General features: G+C 48.8%; 1 pseudogene; it reads right to left on the minus strand.

Moving 5' to 3' along the window:
* The window catches only part of LOC121274225, a 121,647-nt pseudogene that overhangs the window by 100,831 nt on the left and 3,940 nt on the right, over window positions 1-16,876 (minus strand).

Genomic DNA, 16,876 nt, shown 5'->3' on the forward strand with positions numbered 1-16,876 from the left:
CCTTTGAATATGGAGACTGGTGGTGTGACAAGTGAGCACAAGAGGGACCCTATCATGTTTCTGGGCGGGAGGAGAAGGCGTGAGGGCGGATGCATGGGAGATGGGCTGGACACGGTTGAGGGCCCAGTCAACGACCGTGGGTGGAAAACCTCGGTTAAGGAAGAAGGAGGACATGTCAGAGGAACTGTTTTTGAAGGTAGCATCATCGGAACAGATGCGACGGAGGAGAAGGAAATGAGAGAATGGGATGTAGTCCTTACAGGAAGTGGGGTGTGAGGAGCTGTAGTCGAGGTAGCTGTGGGAGTTGGTAGGCTTGTAATGGATATTGGTGGACAGTCTATCACCAGAGATTGAGACAGAGTGGTCAAGGAAGGAAAGGGAAGTGTCAGAGATGGACCACGTGAAAATGATGGAGGGGTGGAGATTGGAAGCAAAATTAGTAAATTTGTCCAAGTCCCGACAAGAGCATGAAGCTGCACAAAGTAATCATCGATGTACCGGAGAAAGAGTTGTGGAAGGGGGCCGGAGTAGGACTGGAACAAGGAATGTTCCACATACCCCATAAAGAGACAGGCATAGCTGGGGCCCATGCCAGTACCCATAGCCGCACGTTTTATTTTGACGAAGTGAGAGGTGTTGATGGAGAAATTGTTCAGTGTGAGAACAAGTTCAGCCAGACGGAGGAGAGTAGTGGTGGGTGGGGATTGTTCGGGCCTCTGTTCAAGGAAGAAGCTAACGGCCCTCAGACCATCCTGGTGGGGGATGGAGCTGTAGAGGGATTGGACGTCCATGGTGAAGAGGAAGCGGTTGGGGCCAGGGAACTGGAAATTGTTGATGTAACGTAAGGTGTCAGAGGAATCATGGATGTAGGTGGGAAGGGACTGGACAAGGGGAGAGAGAAGGGAGTCAAGATAACGAGAAATGAGTTCTGTGGGGCTGGAGCAAGCTTACACGATCGGTCTACCAGGACAGTTCCGTTAGAGGATTTTGGGTAGGAGGTAGAAGCGGGCCGTCCGAGGTTGTGCGAGTATCAGGTTGGAAGCTGTGGGAGGAAGATCCCCAGAGGAGATGAGGTCAGTGACAGTCCTGGAAACAATGGCTTGATGTTCAGTGGTGGGGTCATGGTTCAGGGAGAGGTAGTAGGAAGAGTCCGTGAGTTGACGCTCAGCCTCCGCGAGGTAGAGGTCAGTGCGCCCGACAACAGCACCACCCTTGTCAGCGGGTTTGAATACAATGTCAGAGTTGGACCTGAGAGAACGGAGTGCAGTAAGTTCAGAGAGAGAGAGATTAGAATAGGTGAGAGGAGCAGAGAAATTGAGACGACTAATGTCACGCCCACAGTTCTCAATGAAAAGATCAAGAGAAGGTAAGAATCCAGAGGGAGGGGTCCAGGTGGAGGGAGAATATTGGAGGTGGGTAAAAAGATCTATTGAACGGGGAGAGGACTCCTGCCCAAAGAAGTGAGCACGGAGATGAAGACGGCGGAAGAAGAGTTCAGCTTCGTGCCGAGCCCGAAATTCATTGAGATGAGGGCGTAAGCTTATGAAACTAAGTCCTTTGCTAAGCACTAAACATTCAGCGTCGGAGAGGGGAAGGTCAGGGGGTATAGTGAATACACGGCTGGGACTGGGATTGGAAGACGGGATGGGGACGGAGGGACATGAAGGGGTGGAGGGTCCTAGATGGGTGTTGGTGTCAATGAGTTGCTGGAGCTTGCACTTCTTTGGCCAAGAGTCCTCTCCCCGTTCAACGGATCCTTTTACCCACCTCCAATATGCTCCGTCCACCTGGACCCCGCCCTCTGGACTCTTACCTTCTCTTGATCTTTTCATTGAGAACTGTCGGCACGACATTAGTCATCTCAATTTCTCTGCTCCTCTCACCCATTCTAATCTCTCTCTCTCTGAACTTACTGCACTCCGTTCTCTTAGGTCCAACCCTGACATTGTCATCAAACCTGCTGACAAGGGTGGTGCTGTTGTTGTCTGGCGCACTGACCTCTACCTCGCGGAGGCTGAGCGTCAACTCGCAGACACTTCCTCCTACCTCTCCCTGAACCATGACCCCACCACTGAACATCAAGCCATTGTTTCCACGACTGTCACTGACCTCATCTCCTCTGGGGATCTTCCTCCCACAGCTTCCAACCTGATAGTCCTCCAACCTTGGACGGCCCGCTTCTACCTCCGACCCAAAATCCACAAACAGAACTGTCCTGGTTGACCGATCGTCTCAGCTTGCTTCTGCCCCACAGAACTCATTTCTCGTTATCTTGACACCTTTCTCTCTCCCCTTGTCCAGTCCCTTCCCACCTACATCCGTGATTCCTCTGACACCATACATCACATGAACAATTTCCAGTTTCCTGGCCCCAACCGCTTCCTCTTCACCATGGACGTTCAATCCGTCTACAGCTCCATCCCCCAGCAGGATGGTCTGAGGGCCCTTAGCTTCTTCCTCGAACAGAGGCCCGAACAATCCCCACCCACCACTACTCTCCTCCGTCTGGCTGAACCTGTTCTCACGCTGAACAATTTCTCCTTCAACTCCTCTCACTTCCTCCAAATAAAAGGTGTGGCTATGGGTACCCGCATGGGCCCAGCTATGCCTGTCTCTTTATGGGGTATGTGGAACATTCCTTGTTCCAGTCCTACTCCGGCCCCCTTCCATAACTCTTTCTCTGGTACATCGATGATTACTTCGGTGCTGCTTCATGCTCTCGTTGGGACTTGGAAAAATTTATTAATTTGGCTTCCAATCTCCACCCCTCCATCATTTTCACGTGGTCCATCTCTGACACTTCCCTTCCCTTCCCTGACCTCTCTGTCTCAATCTCTGGTGATAGACTTTCCACCAATATCCATTACAAGCCTACCGACTCTCACAGCTACCTCGACTACAGCTCCTCACACCCCGCTTCCTGTAAGGACTCCATCCCATTCTCTCAGTAGCTTTGCCTCTGTCGCATCTGTTCCGATGATGCTACCTTCAAAAACAGTTCCTCTGACATGTCCTCCTTCTTCCTTAAACAAGGTTTTCCTCCCACGGTCGTTGACAGGGCCCTCAACCGTTTCCGGCCTATCTCCCGTGCATCCGCCCTCAGGCCTTCTCCTCCCTCCCAGAAACATGATAGGGTCCCGTTTGTCCTCACTTATCACCCCAGCAGCCTCCGCATTCAAAGGATCGTCCGCCGCCATTTCCGCCAACTCCAGCATGATGCCACCACCAAACACATCTTCCCTTCACCTCCCGTCGGCATTCCGTAGGGATCATTCCCTCCGGGACACCCTGGTCCACTCCTCCATCACCCCCTACTCCTGAACCCTCACCTATGGCACCTCCCCATGCCCATGCAAAAGATGTAACACATGCCCCTTCACTTCCTCTCTCCTCACCGTCCAAGGGACCAAACACTCCTTTCAAGTGAAGCAGCATTTCACTTGCATTTCCCCCAACTTTGCCTACTGCATTCGTTGCTCCCAATGTGGTCTCCTCTACATTGGAGAGACCAAACGTAACCTGGGTGACCGCTTTGCAGACCACCTGCGGTCTGTCCGCAAGAATGACCCAAACCTCCCTGTCGCTTGTCATTTTAACACTCCACCCTGCTCTCTTGCCCACATGTCTTCCTTGGCTTGCTGTATTGTTCCAGTGAAGCCCAATGCAAACAGGAGGAACAACACCTCATCTTCCGACTAGGCACTTTACAGCCTTCCGGACTGAATATTGAATTCAACAACTTTAGGTCTTGAGCTCCCTCCTCCATCCCCACCCCCTGTTCATTTCTTCCCCCTTCCTTTTGTTTATTTTTCTTTTTTTTCTTCTTCTTCTTTTCCAATAATTTATATTGATTTTTCTTTTCCCACCTATTTCCATTATTTTTAAATCTTTTCTGCTCCCCCTCCCCCAATAGAGCTATACCTTGAATGCCCTACCATCCATTCTCAATTAGCACATTCCTTAAGATAATATCACCAACTTCAACACCTCTGTATTCTTTTGTCTGTGACATCTTTTGATGATCTGCTCCTATCCGAACACACCCCCCACTCCAATTCTCCCGCACCCCCCCCACACCCCGACCTTCAACCAGCTTATATTTCCCTCTCCTTGTAAAGAAAGATCAGTTCTGTTGAAGGGTCATGAGGACTCGAAACGTCAACTCTTTTCTTCTCCCCCAATGCTGCCAGACCTGCTGAGTGTTTCCAGTTAATTCTGTTTTTGTTTTAGATTTACAGCATCCGCAGTTTTTTGTTTTTATCTCTGGGGTAAAATAGTGTTGGTTGAGGTTAAATAGTGCGGGCTAGGTTTCAATAGTGTGGCTTGGCGTTAAATAGTGAACACTGGGGTTAAATAGTTTGGGCTGTGGTTAAATAGTACGGGCTGGGGCTAAATGGTGTGGGCTGGGGTTAAATAATGTGGGCTGGGGTTAAATAGTGTGGGCTGGGGATAAATACTGCGGGCTGGGGATAAATAATGCGGGCTGGGGTTAAATAGTGCAGGCTGGGGATAAATAGTGCAGGCTGGGGTTAAATAGTGTGGGCTGTGGTTTAATAGTGCGGGCTGGGGTTAAATAGTGCGGGCTGGGGTTAAATAGTGTGGGCTGTGGTTTAATAGTGTGGGCTGGGGTTAAATAGTACACACTGTGGTTTAGAAATGCAGGGTGGGTTTAAATAGTGCAGGCTGGATTTAAATAGCACTGGCTAGGGTTAAATAGTGCACACTGGGGTTAAATAGTGCGGGCTGGGGTTAAATAGTGCGGGCTGGGGTTAAATAGTGCGGGCTGTGTTTAATTAGTGCGGGCTGGGGTTAAATAGTGTACACTGGGGTTAAATAATGCGGGCTAGGGTAAAATAGTAAAAACAAAAACAGAATTACCTGGAAAAACTCAGCAGGTCTGGCAACATCGGCGGAGAAGAAAAGAGTTGACATTTTGAGTCCTCATGACCCTTCAACAGAACTGATCTTTCTTTACAAGGAGAGGGAAACATAAGCTGGTTTAAGGTTGGGGCGCGGGGATGTGGGTTTGGGGGAGGAAGTGGAGGTGGGGGGTGTTAGAATAGGAGCAGATCATCAATAGATGTCACAGACAAAAGACCAAAAGAACACAGACGTGTTGAAGTTGGTGATATTATCTAAACGAATGTGCTCATTAAGAATGGATGGTAGGGCATTCAAGGTATAGCTCTAGTGGTGGTGGGGGAGCAGAGAAGATTTAAAAAGATTTAAAAATAATGGAAATAGGTGGGAGCATAAAAATCTATTTAAATTATTGGAAAAGAAGAAGAAAAATAACAAAAGGAAGGGGGAAGAAACAGAAAGGGGGTGGGGATAGAGGAGGGAGCTCAAGACCTAAAGTTGTTGAATTCAATATTCAGTCCGGAAGGCTGTAAAGTGCCTAGTCGGAAGATGAGGTGCTGTTCCTCTTGTTTGCGTTGGGCTTCACTGGAACAATGCAGCAAACCAAGGACAGAAATGTGGGCAAGAGAGCAGGGTGGAGTGTTAAAATGGCAAGCGACAGGGAGGTTTGGATCATTCTTGCGGACAGACCGCAGGTGTTCTGCAAAGCGGTCGCCCAGTTTGCGTTTGATCTCTCCAATGTAGAGGAGACCGCATTGGGAGCAATGAATACAGTAGACTAAGTTGGGGGAAATGCAAGTGAAATGCTGCTTCACTTGAAAGGAGTGTTTGGGCCCTTGGACAGTGAGGAGAGAGGAAGTGAAGGGGCAGGTGTTGCATCTTTTGCGTGGGCATGGGGAGGTGCCATAGGTGGGGGTTGAGGAGTAGGGGGTGATGGAGGAGTGGACCAGGGTGTCCCGGAGGGAACGATCCCTACGGAATGCCGCCGAGGGGGTGAAGGGAAGATGTTTTTGGTGGTGGCATCATGCTGGAGTTGGCGGAAATGGCGGTGGATGATCCTTTGAATTCAGAGGCTGGTGGGGTGATAAGTGAGGACATTATGTTTCTGGGAGGGAGGAGAAGGCATGAGAGTGGATGCACGGGACATGGGCCGGACAAAGTTGAGAGCCCTGTCAACGACCGTGGGTGGAAAACCTCGGTTAAGGAAGAAGGAGGACATGTCAGAGGAACTGTTTTTGAGGGTAGCATCATCAGAACAGATGCGACGGAGGCGAAGGAACTGAGAGAATGTGATGGAGTCCTTACAGGAAGCGGGGTGGGAGGAGCTGTAGTCGAGGTAGCTGTGGGAGTCGGTAGGCTTGTAATGGATTGTGGTGGACAGTCTATCACAAGAAATTGAGACAGAGAGGTCTAGGAAGGGAAGGGAAGTGTCAGAGATGGACCACATGAAAATGATGGAGGGGTGGAGATTAGAAGCAAAATTAATAAATTTGTCCAAGTCCCGACAAGAGCATGAAGCAGCACCAAAGTAATCATCGATGTACCGGAGAAAGAGTTATGGAAGGGGGCCGGAGTATGACTGGAACAAGGAATGTTCCACATACCCCTTAAAGAGTGTGGGCTGGGGTTAAATAGTGTGGGCTGGGGTTAAATAGTGTGGGCTGTGGTTAAATAGTGTGGGCTGGGGTTAAATAGTGTGGGCTGGGGTTAAATAGTGCAGGCTGGGTTTAAATGGTGTGGGCTGAGGTTTTAATAGTGTGGGTTGGGTTTAAATAGTGTGGGCTGGGTTTAAATATTGCGGGGTGGGGTTAATTAGTGCGTGCTGGGTTAATTAGTGTGGGCTAGGTTTAAATAGTGCGGGCTGGGGTTAAATGCTTTGGGCAGGGGATAAATAGTGTGGGCTGGAGTTTAATAGTGCCTTCTGGGGTTAAATAGCGTGGTGCTGGGGTAAAATTGTGTTGCCTAGCTTTAAATAGTGTGGGCTGGAGTTTAATAGTGCCTTCTGGGGTTAAATAGCGTGGTGCTGGGGTAAAATTGTGTTGCCTAGCATTAAATAGTGTGGGCTGGGTTTAATTAGTGCACACTGGGGTTAAACTGTGTGAGCAGGGGATAAAGAGTGTGGGCTGGGGTTATATAGTGCACATTGGGGTTAAATAGTGCACACTGGGGTTAAATAGTGCACACTGGGGTTAAATAATGCACACTGGGGTTTAGAAGTGCAGGCTGGATTCAAATAGTGCAGACTGGGTTTAAATAGCACTGGCTGGGGTTAAATAGTTTGGGCTGGGGTTAAATAGCGCAGGCAGAGTTTAAATAGTGCAGGCTGGGGTAAAATATAAAACAGCTTCCAACCTGATAGTCGACCACCTCGTACGGCCCGCTTCTATCTCCTACCCAAAATCCACAAACAGAACTGCCCCGGTAGACCGATCGTCTCAGCTTGCTCTTGCCCCACAGAACTCATTTCTCGTTATCTTGACTCCCTTCTCTCTCCCCTTGTCCAGTCCCTTCCCACCTACATCCGTGATTCCTCTGACACCTTACGTCACATCAACAATTTCAAGTTCCCTGGCCCCAACCACTTCCTCTTCACCATGGACGTCCAATCTCTCTACACCTCCATCCCCCACCAGGATGGTCTGAGGGCCCTTAGCTTCTTCCTCGAACAGAGGCCCGAACAATCCCCATCCACCACTACTCTCCTCCGTCTTGCTGAACTTGTTCTCACGCTGAACAATTTCTCCTTCAACTCCTTTCACTTCCTCCAAATAAAAGGTGTGGCTATGGGTAATGGCATGGGCTCCAGATATGCCTGTCTCTTTATGGGGTATGTGGAACATTCCTTGTTCCAGTCCTATTGCAGTCCCCTTCCACAACTCTTTCTCCGGTTCATCGATGATTACTTCGGTGCCGCTTCATGCTCTCGTCGGGACTTGGAAAAATTTATTAATTTTGCTTCCAATCTCCACCCCTCCATCATTTTCACGTGGTCCGTCTCTGACACTTCCCTTCCCTTCCTTGACCTCTCTGTCTGAATCTCTGGTGATAGACTGTCCACCAATATCCATTACAAACCCACCGACTCCCACAGCTACCTCGACTACAGCTCCTCACACCCCACTTCCTGTAAGGACTCCATCCCATTCTCTCAGTTCCTTCGCCTCCGTCGCATCTGATCCGATGATGCCACCTTCAAAAACAGTTCCTCTGACATGTCTTCCTTCTTCCTTAACCAAGGTTTTCCACCCACGGTCGTTGACAGGGCCCTCAACCGTGTCCGGCCCATCTCCCGTGCATCCGCCCTCACGCCTTCTTCTCCCTACCAGAAACATGATAGGGTCCCTCTTGTCCTCACTTATCACACCACCAGCCTCCGCATTCAAAGGATCATCCTCCGCCATTTCCGCCAACTCCAGCATGATGCCACCACCAAACACATCTTCCCTTCACCCCCCCTATCGGCATTCCGTAGGGATCACTCCCTCCGGGACACCCTGGTCCACTCCTCCATCACCCCCTACTCCTCAACCCCCTCCTATGGCACCACCCCATGCCCACGCAAAAGATGCAGCACCTGCCCCTTCACTTCCTCTCTCCTCACCGTCCAAGGGCCCAAACACTCCTTTCAAGTGAAGCAGCATTTCACTTGCATTTCCCCCAACTTAGTATACTGCATTCGTTGCTCCTAATGTGGTGTCCTCTACATTGGAGAGACCAAACGTAAACTGGGCGACCGCTTTGCAGAACACCTGCGGTCTGTCCGCAAGAATGACCGAAACCTCCCTGTCGCTTGCCATTTTAACACTCCACCCTGCTCTCTTGCCCACATGTCTGTCCTTGGCCTGCTGCATTGTTCCAGTGAAGCCCAATGCAAACTGGAGGAACAACACCTCATGTTCCGACTAGGCACTTTACAGCCTTCCAGACTGAATACTGAATTCAACAACTTTAGGTCGTGAGCTCCCTCCCCCAGCCCCACCCCCTTTCTGTTTCCTCCTTCGTTTTTTTTCCAATAAATTATATAGATTTTTCTTTTTCCACCTATTTCCATTATTTTTAAATATCTTAAAATCTTTTATGCTCTCCCCACCCCCACTAGAGCGATACCTTGAGTGCCCTACCATCCATTCTTAATTAGCACATTCGTTTTGATAATATCACCAACTTTAACACCTATGTGTTCTTTTGTTCTATTGTTGTTGACATCTTTTGATGATCTGCTTCTATCACTGCTTGTTTGTCCCTACAACCACACCAACCCCCTCCACTTCTCTCTCTCTCTCTCTCCGCCCCCCCCACACACCTTAATCCAGCTTATATTTCAACTCTTTCTTGGACTCGAATTCAAGTTCTGTCGAAGGATCATGAGGACTCGAAACGCCAACTCTTTTCTTCTCCGCCGATGCTGCCAGACCTGCTGAGTTTTTCCAGGTAATTCTGTTTTTGATTGGGGTAAAATATTGTTGGCTGGGGTTAATAAAGTGTGGGCAGGGGTTAAATAGTGTGGCATGGGGATAAATAGTGAAGACTGTGGTTAAATAGTGTGGGCTGGGGTTAAATAGTTCACACTGAGGTTAAGTAGTGTGGGCAGTGGATAAATAGTGTGGCATGGGGATAAATAGCGAAGACTGTGGTTAAATAATGCGGGCTGGGGTGAAAGAGTGTGGGCTGGGATTAAATAGTGTGGGCTGGGGTTAAATACTGTGGGCTATGTTTAAGTAGTGTGGGCTGGGGTTAAATAGTGCGGGCTGGGATTAAATAGTGTGGGTTGGGGTTAAATAGTGTGGGCTGGGATTAAATAGTGTGGGCTGGGATTAAATAGTGTGGGCTAGGTTTAAGTAGAGTGGGCTGGGGTTAAATAGTGTGGGCTGGGGTTAAATAGTGTGGGCTGGGGTTAAATAGTGTGAGCTGGAGTTAAATAGTGTGGGCTAGGTTTAAGTATTTTGGCTGGGGTTAAATAGTGCACACTGGTGTTATATGGTGCGAATAGGGGTTAAATAGTGTGGGCAGGGGATAAATAGTGTGAGCTGGGGTTAAATAGTGTGCTCTGGGGTTACATAGTGTAGTCTGGGGTTAACTGGCGTGGTGCTGGGGTAAGATAGTGTGGCCTAGGTTTAAATAGTGCGGGCTGGGGTTAAATAGTGCAGTCTGGGGTTAAATAGCGTGGTGCTGGGGTAAAGTAGTGTGGCCTAGGTTTAAATAGCACTGGCTGGGGTTAAATAGTGCGGGCTGGGGTTAAATAGTGCGGGCTGAGGTTAAATAGTGTGGGCTGGCGATAAATAGTCTGGGCTGGGGTTATATAGCGTGGGCTGGGGTTAAATAGTGTGGGCTGGGGTTAAATAGTGTGGGCTGGGGTTTAGTACTGCACACTGGGGTTAAATAGTGTGGGCAGGGGATAAATAGTGTGGGATGCGGATAAATAGGAATGACGGGTTAACTGGTACGGGCTGGGGTTAAATAGTGTGGGCTGGGGTTAAATACTTCGAGCTGGGGTTAAATAGTGAAGGCTGAGGTTAAATAGTGCGGGCTGGGGTTAAATAGCATGGTGCTGGGGTAAAATAATGTGGGCTAGGTTAAAATAGTGTCGGCTGGGGTTAAATAGTGCACACAGGGGTTGAATAGCGTGGGCAGGAGATAAATAGTATGGGAAATGGATAAATTGCAAAGACTGGGGTTAATTATTATGGGCTGGGGTTAAATAGTGTGGGCTGGTGTTAAATAGTGTGGGCTGGGGTTAAATAGTGTGGGCTGGGGTTAAATAGTGTGGGCTGGGGTTAAATAGTGTGGGCTGGGGTTAAATAGTGCGGGCTGGGGTTAAATAGTGCAGGCTGGGGTTAAATAGTGTGGGATGCGGATAAATAGGAATGACAGGGGTTAACTGGTACGGGCTGGGGTTAAATAGTGTGGGCTGGGGTTAAATACTTCGAGCTGGGGTTAAATAGTGAAGGCTGAGGTTAAATAATGCGGGCTGGGGTTAAATAGCATGGTGCTGGGGTAAAATAATGTGGGCTAGGTTAAAATAGTGTCGGCTGGGGTTAAATAGTGCACACAGGGGTTGAATAGCGTGGGCAGGAGATAAATAATATGGGAAATGGATAAATTGCAAAGACTGGGGTTAATTATTATGGGCTGGGGTTAAATAGTGTGGGCTGGGGTTAAATATTATGGGCTGGTGTTAAATAGTGCAGGCTGGTGTTAAATAGTGCAGGCTGGGGTTAAATAGTGCAGGCTGGGGTTAAATAGTATGGGCTGGCGTTTATTAGTACAGGCTGGTGTTAAATAGTGCTGACTGGGATAAAAGAGTGCAGGCTGGAGTTAAATAGTGCAGACTTGCAGTTAAATAGTGCGTGCTGGTATAAATAATGAAGACTGAGGTTAAATATTGCAGACTGTGGTTAAGTATTGCGGGCTGGGGATAAACAGTGCAGGCTGGGTGAAATAGTGCAGACTCGAGTTAAATAGTGCGGGCTGATATAAATAATGAAGACTGAGGTTAAATAGTGCAGACTGGGGTTAAATAGCGCAGACTGGAGTTAAACAGTGCGGGCTGGAATTAAACAGTGCGGGCTGGGGTTAAATATTGCCGGCTGGAGCTAAATATTACGGTCTGGGGTTAAATAGTGAAGACTGTAGTTAATTAGTGCGGGCTGGGGTTATATAGTGAAGACTGGGGTTAAACAGTGCAGGTTGGGGTTAAATAGCGCAGGCTGAGGTTAAGTAATGTGGGCTGGGGCTAAATATTGCGGGCTGGGGTTAAATAGTGCAGACTGGGGTTAAATAGTGCGAGCTGGGGTTAAATAATGCAGGCTGGGTTAAAATGTGCGGGCTGTGGTTAAATTGTGTGAGCTGGTGTTAAATAATGCGGGCTGGTGTTAAATAGTGCAAGCTGGGGTTAAATAGTGCGTGCTGGGGTTAAATAGTGCGTGCTGGGTTTAAATAATGCGTGCTGGAGCTAAATAATGCGGGCTGGGGTTAAATAGTGCAGGCTGGGGATAAATAATGCGGGCTGGGGATAGATAGTGCGGGCTGGGGATAGATAGTGCGGGCTGGGGATAGATAGTGCGGGCTGGGGATAGATAGTGCAGGCTGGGGATAGATAGTGCGGGCTGGGGTTAAATAGTGTGGGCTGGGGATAGATAGTGCAGGCTGGGGTTAAATAGTGCAGTCTGGGGTTAAATAGCGTGGTGCTGGGGTAAAGTAGTGTGGCCTAGGTTTAAATAGCACTGGCTGGGGTTAAATAGTGCGGGCTGGGGTTAAATAGTGCGGGCTGAGGTTAAATAGTGTGGGCTGGCGATAAATAGTCTGGGCTGGGGTTATATAGCGTGGGCTGGGGTTAAATAGTGTGGGCTGGGGTTAAATAGTGTGGGCTGGGGTTTAGTACTGCACACTGGGGTTAAATAGTGTGGGCAGGGGATAAATAGTGTGGGATGCGGATAAATAGGAATGACGGGTTAACTGGTACGGGCTGGGGTTAAATAGTGTGGGCTGGGGTTAAATACTTCGAGCTGGGGTTAAATAGTGAAGGCTGAGGTTAAATAGTGCGGGCTGGGGTTAAATAGCATGGTGCTGGGGTAAAATAATGTGGGCTAGGTTAAAATAGTGTCGGCTGGGGTTAAATAGTGCACACAGGGGTTGAATAGCGTGGGCAGGAGATAAATAGTATGGGAAATGGATAAATTGCAAAGACTGGGGTTAATTATTATGGGCTGGGGTTAAATAGTGTGGGCTGGTGTTAAATAGTGTGGGCTGGGGTTAAATAGTGTGGGCTGGGGTTAAATAGTGTGGGCTGGGGTTAAATAGTGTGGGCTGGGGTTAAATAGTGCGGGCTGGGGTTAAATAGTGCAGGCTGGGGTTAAATAGTGTGGGATGCGGATAAATAGGAATGACAGGGGTTAACTGGTACGGGCTGGGGTTAAATAGTGTGGGCTGGGGTTAAATACTTCGAGCTGGGGTTAAATAGTGAAGGCTGAGGTTAAATAGTGCGGGCTGGGGTTAAATAGCATGGTGCTGGGGTAAAATAATGTGGGCTAGGTTAAAATAGTGTCGGCTGGGGTTAAATAGTGCACACAGGGGTTGAATAGCGTGGGCAGGAGATAAATAATATGGGAAATGGATAAATTGCAAAGACTGGGGTTAATTATTATGGGCTGGGGTTAAATAGTGTGGGCTGGGGTTAAATATTATGGGCTGGTGTTAAATAGTGCAGGCTGGTGTTAAATAGTGCAGGCTGGGGTTAAATAGTGCAGGCTGGGGTTAAATAGTATGGGCTGGCGTTTATTAGTACAGGCTGGTGTTAAATAGTGCTGACTGGGATAAAAGAGTGCAGGCTGGAGTTAAATAGTGCAGACTTGCAGTTAAATAGTGCGTGCTGGTATAAATAATGAAGACTGAGGTTAAATATTGCAGACTGTGGTTAAGTATTGCGGGCTGGGGATAAACAGTGCAGGCTGGGTGAAATAGTGCAGACTCGAGTTAAATAGTGCGGGCTGATATAAATAATGAAGACTGAGGTTAAATAGTGCAGACTGGGGTTAAATAGCGCAGACTGGAGTTAAACAGTGCGGGCTGGAATTAAACAGTGCGGGCTGGGGTTAAATATTGCCGGCTGGAGCTAAATATTACGGTCTGGGGTTAAATAGTGAAGACTGTAGTTAATTAGTGCGGGCTGGGGTTATATAGTGAAGACTGGGGTTAAATAGTGCAGGTTGGGGTTAAATAGCGCAGGCTGAGGTTAAGTAATGTGGGCTGGGGCTAAATATTGCGGGCTGGGGTTAAATAGTGCAGACTGGGGTTAAATAGTGCGAGCTGGGGTTAAATAATGCAGGCTGGGTTAAAATGTGCGGGCTGTGGTTAAATTGTGTGAGCTGGTGTTAAATAATGCGGGCTGGTGTTAAATAGTGCAAGCTGGGGTTAAATAGTGCGTGCTGGGGTTAAATAGTGCGTGCTGGGTTTAAATAATGCGTGCTGGAGCTAAATAATGCGGGCTGGGGTTAAATAGTGCAGGCTGGGGATAAATAATGCGGGCTGGGGATAGATAGTGCGGGCTGGGGATAGATAGTGCGGGCTGGGGATAGATAGTGCGGGCTGGGGATAGATAGTGCAGGCTGGGGATAGATAGTGCGGGCTGGGGTTAAATAGTGTGGGCTGGGGATAGATAGTGCAGGCTGGGGTTAAATAGTGCAGGCTGGGGTTAAATAGTGTGGGCTGGGGTTAAATAGTGCGGGCTGTGGATAAATAGTGCGGGCTGTGGATAAATAGTGCAGGCTGGGGATAGATAGTGCGGGCTGGGGATAAACAGTGCGGGCTGTGGATAAATAGTGCGGGCTGGGGATAGATAGTGCGGGCTGGGGATAAATAGTGCGGGCTGTGGATAAATAGTGCGGGCTGGGGATAGATAGTGTGGGCTGGGGATAAATAGTGCGGGCTGGGGATAGATAGTGCGGGCTGGGGATAAATAGTGCGGGCTGGGGATAAATAGTGTGGGCTGGGGATAAATAGTGTGGGCTGAGGTGAAATAGTGCATGCTGGGGTTAAATAGTGCGTGCTGGGTTTAAATAATGCGTGCTGGTGCGAAGTAATGCGGGCTGGAGTTAAATAGTGCAGGCTGGGGATAGATAGTGCGGGCTGGGGTGAAATAGTGCGTGCTGGGGTTACATAGTGCAGGCTGGGATTAAGTAGTGCGGGCTGGGGTTAAATAGTGAAGACTGGGGTTAAATAGTGCAGGTTGGGGTTAAATAATGCAGCACGCAGCACGCCATATACTTGATAAAAACAAAAAACTACGGATGCTGGAAATCCAAAACAAAAACAGAATTACCTGGAAAAACTCAGGAGCTCTGGCAGCATCGGTAGAGAAGAACAAAGTTGACTTTTTGAGTCCCTTCTGGAAACGTGAACTTTGTTCTCCACCGATGCTGCCAGACCTGCTGAGTTTTTCCGGGTAACGCCGTATACTTGCCCTGGTGAGGGTCACACTTCATCATCTGGTTGGCTGGTTCAAAGCAGTAGGTGATGATCTCAGACACCGAGAGTTGGTCATGGTTATCCTTCTCAGTTGAAATAAGGGGTGCGTAGGTTTACAATGGAAAGTGGATGTGGGGGTAGGGGACCAGGTTGTTTTGGAACTCAGTCAGGTCCAATGAGACGGTTGAGGTTGGTGTAGGTTGGTCTCTCAATGTCCAGGCTACACCAATAGATGTCGTAAATGGCCTCATTGTCCACCATGAAGGCGCAGTCAGAGTGCTCGAGGGTGCAGTGGGTGACCAGCACAGCATTGTATGGCTCAACCACCGCAGTGGAGATCTGGGGAGCAGGGTAAACGGAAAACTCTAGCTTGGATTTCTTGCCATAGTCGACGGAGAGTCTCTCCATCAGGAGGGAAGTAAAGCCGGAGCCGGTCCCACCCCCAAAACTGTGGAAGATGAGGAACCCCTGCAGTCCTGTGCGTTGGTCAGCCTGTGGGGAAAAGGAAGGACAAAAGATTAAAATGGAGCAAGAAGTTACAACCATCATTAAAGAACCATCAACAACTGTTGACACAGGGTTCTGGGACGTGGGGAGGTGGACGGTGGGTGTGAGGGTGGAGAGAGTAATGACTGTCAGGTGGAGGGAGTGTGGATATGAGGGTGGAAAGCAGTGGAGGCGCTGAGACTGTGGTTCAGCCTAGGGAGTGGAGTCCCAGCTTCCTTTTGTGCATAATACTGGTCAGGATAACATTGGCGTGAAATCAATAAGTGATAAAGGAGTGAATAATAGGATTTGTACAGGTGGGTCACATGGCCATAAATAAGATTTCATTTACACTAAGAGAGCAGGACAGTGTGTGGTGGTGAGATGGGGCAGTGGTCAATGGTAAGATGGTGATTTTGTGCAGCTGGGATTTGACATTGTTCCCATTACACAACTTACCAACTTCCGAATGCGATCCAAGACCAGATCCACGATCTCCTTGCCGATGGAGCAGTGACCCCGGGCGTAGTTATTAGCCGCATCCTCCTTGCCAGTGATGAGCTGCTCGGGGTGAAAGAGCTGTCGGTAGGTGCCTGTGCGGACCTCATCTGGAGACAGGGAACAGAGATTTAACAACAGGGACACAGAGAATTCAGGGTATATTTAACTGAGTCTAGTGAGAACACTGACTGAGCAACCCCATCAACAATCTCTCCTCTTACCAATCACAGTGGGCTCCAGGTCTATAAACACGGCTCGGGGAACATGTTTCCCTGCCCCCGTCTCACTGAAGAAGGTGTTGAAGGAGTCGTCACCACCTCCGATGGTCTTTTCACTGGGCATCTGCCCATCCGGCTGGATCCCATGTTCCAGGCAATACAGCTCCCAGCAAGCATTCCCGATCTGTACACCGGCCTGGCCAACATGAACTGAAATACACTCGTGCTGAAGGGGACAAGGAGCATATGATTATTGACAGTGTTAGAAGGGCAATGCTTTATACTGTCACTCTAGCTGGAAGGTGAAAGATGTGCTGGAGGCAACAAATTCATCCACTATGAATTCCGTGAATTGTCTGTGAATCCTTCCTGTTCCCAGATGGATTCCCCCCCCCATTTTCTTCATTATACCCTCAATGGAAGTCTTGACTCATTGTCGACCACTCCATGCCTTCCACAGATTGCCCCAACCTTTCCTCCATGGAGAGATCCTACCTCTGTGGATCCCTTTTCTTCCTTTATGTCCATTCCCTGTGGAGCCTTGTTTTCCCGATGGATACCCTCTCCTCCTGCGTATTTCCACTGCCTATCGACTTCTCTCTACTTTTGCATCTTCCTCTTCCTCTTTTGGATGTCCTTTTTCTGTTAAGTTCCCTTTCCTTGGGGATAACCTCTATCCCACACATTTATGCTTTCTCTTTCACCTTGGCTTGCTATTCTTCCTGTGGATTTCCCCTTTCGCCCATTGGATTTCCCCCTCCCAGTGAATTCCCATTCTCGTAGTGTCTCACTGTCCCGGTAGATTCTCACTCTCTTGCCATCCCTGTGGATTCCTTTGGCTTGACCCA

The sequence above is a fragment of the Carcharodon carcharias genome, assembly GCF_017639515.1.
Source record: "Carcharodon carcharias isolate sCarCar2 chromosome 35 unlocalized genomic scaffold, sCarCar2.pri SUPER_35_unloc_3, whole genome shotgun sequence".
Classification (NCBI taxonomy): Eukaryota; Metazoa; Chordata; class Chondrichthyes; order Lamniformes; family Lamnidae; genus Carcharodon; species Carcharodon carcharias.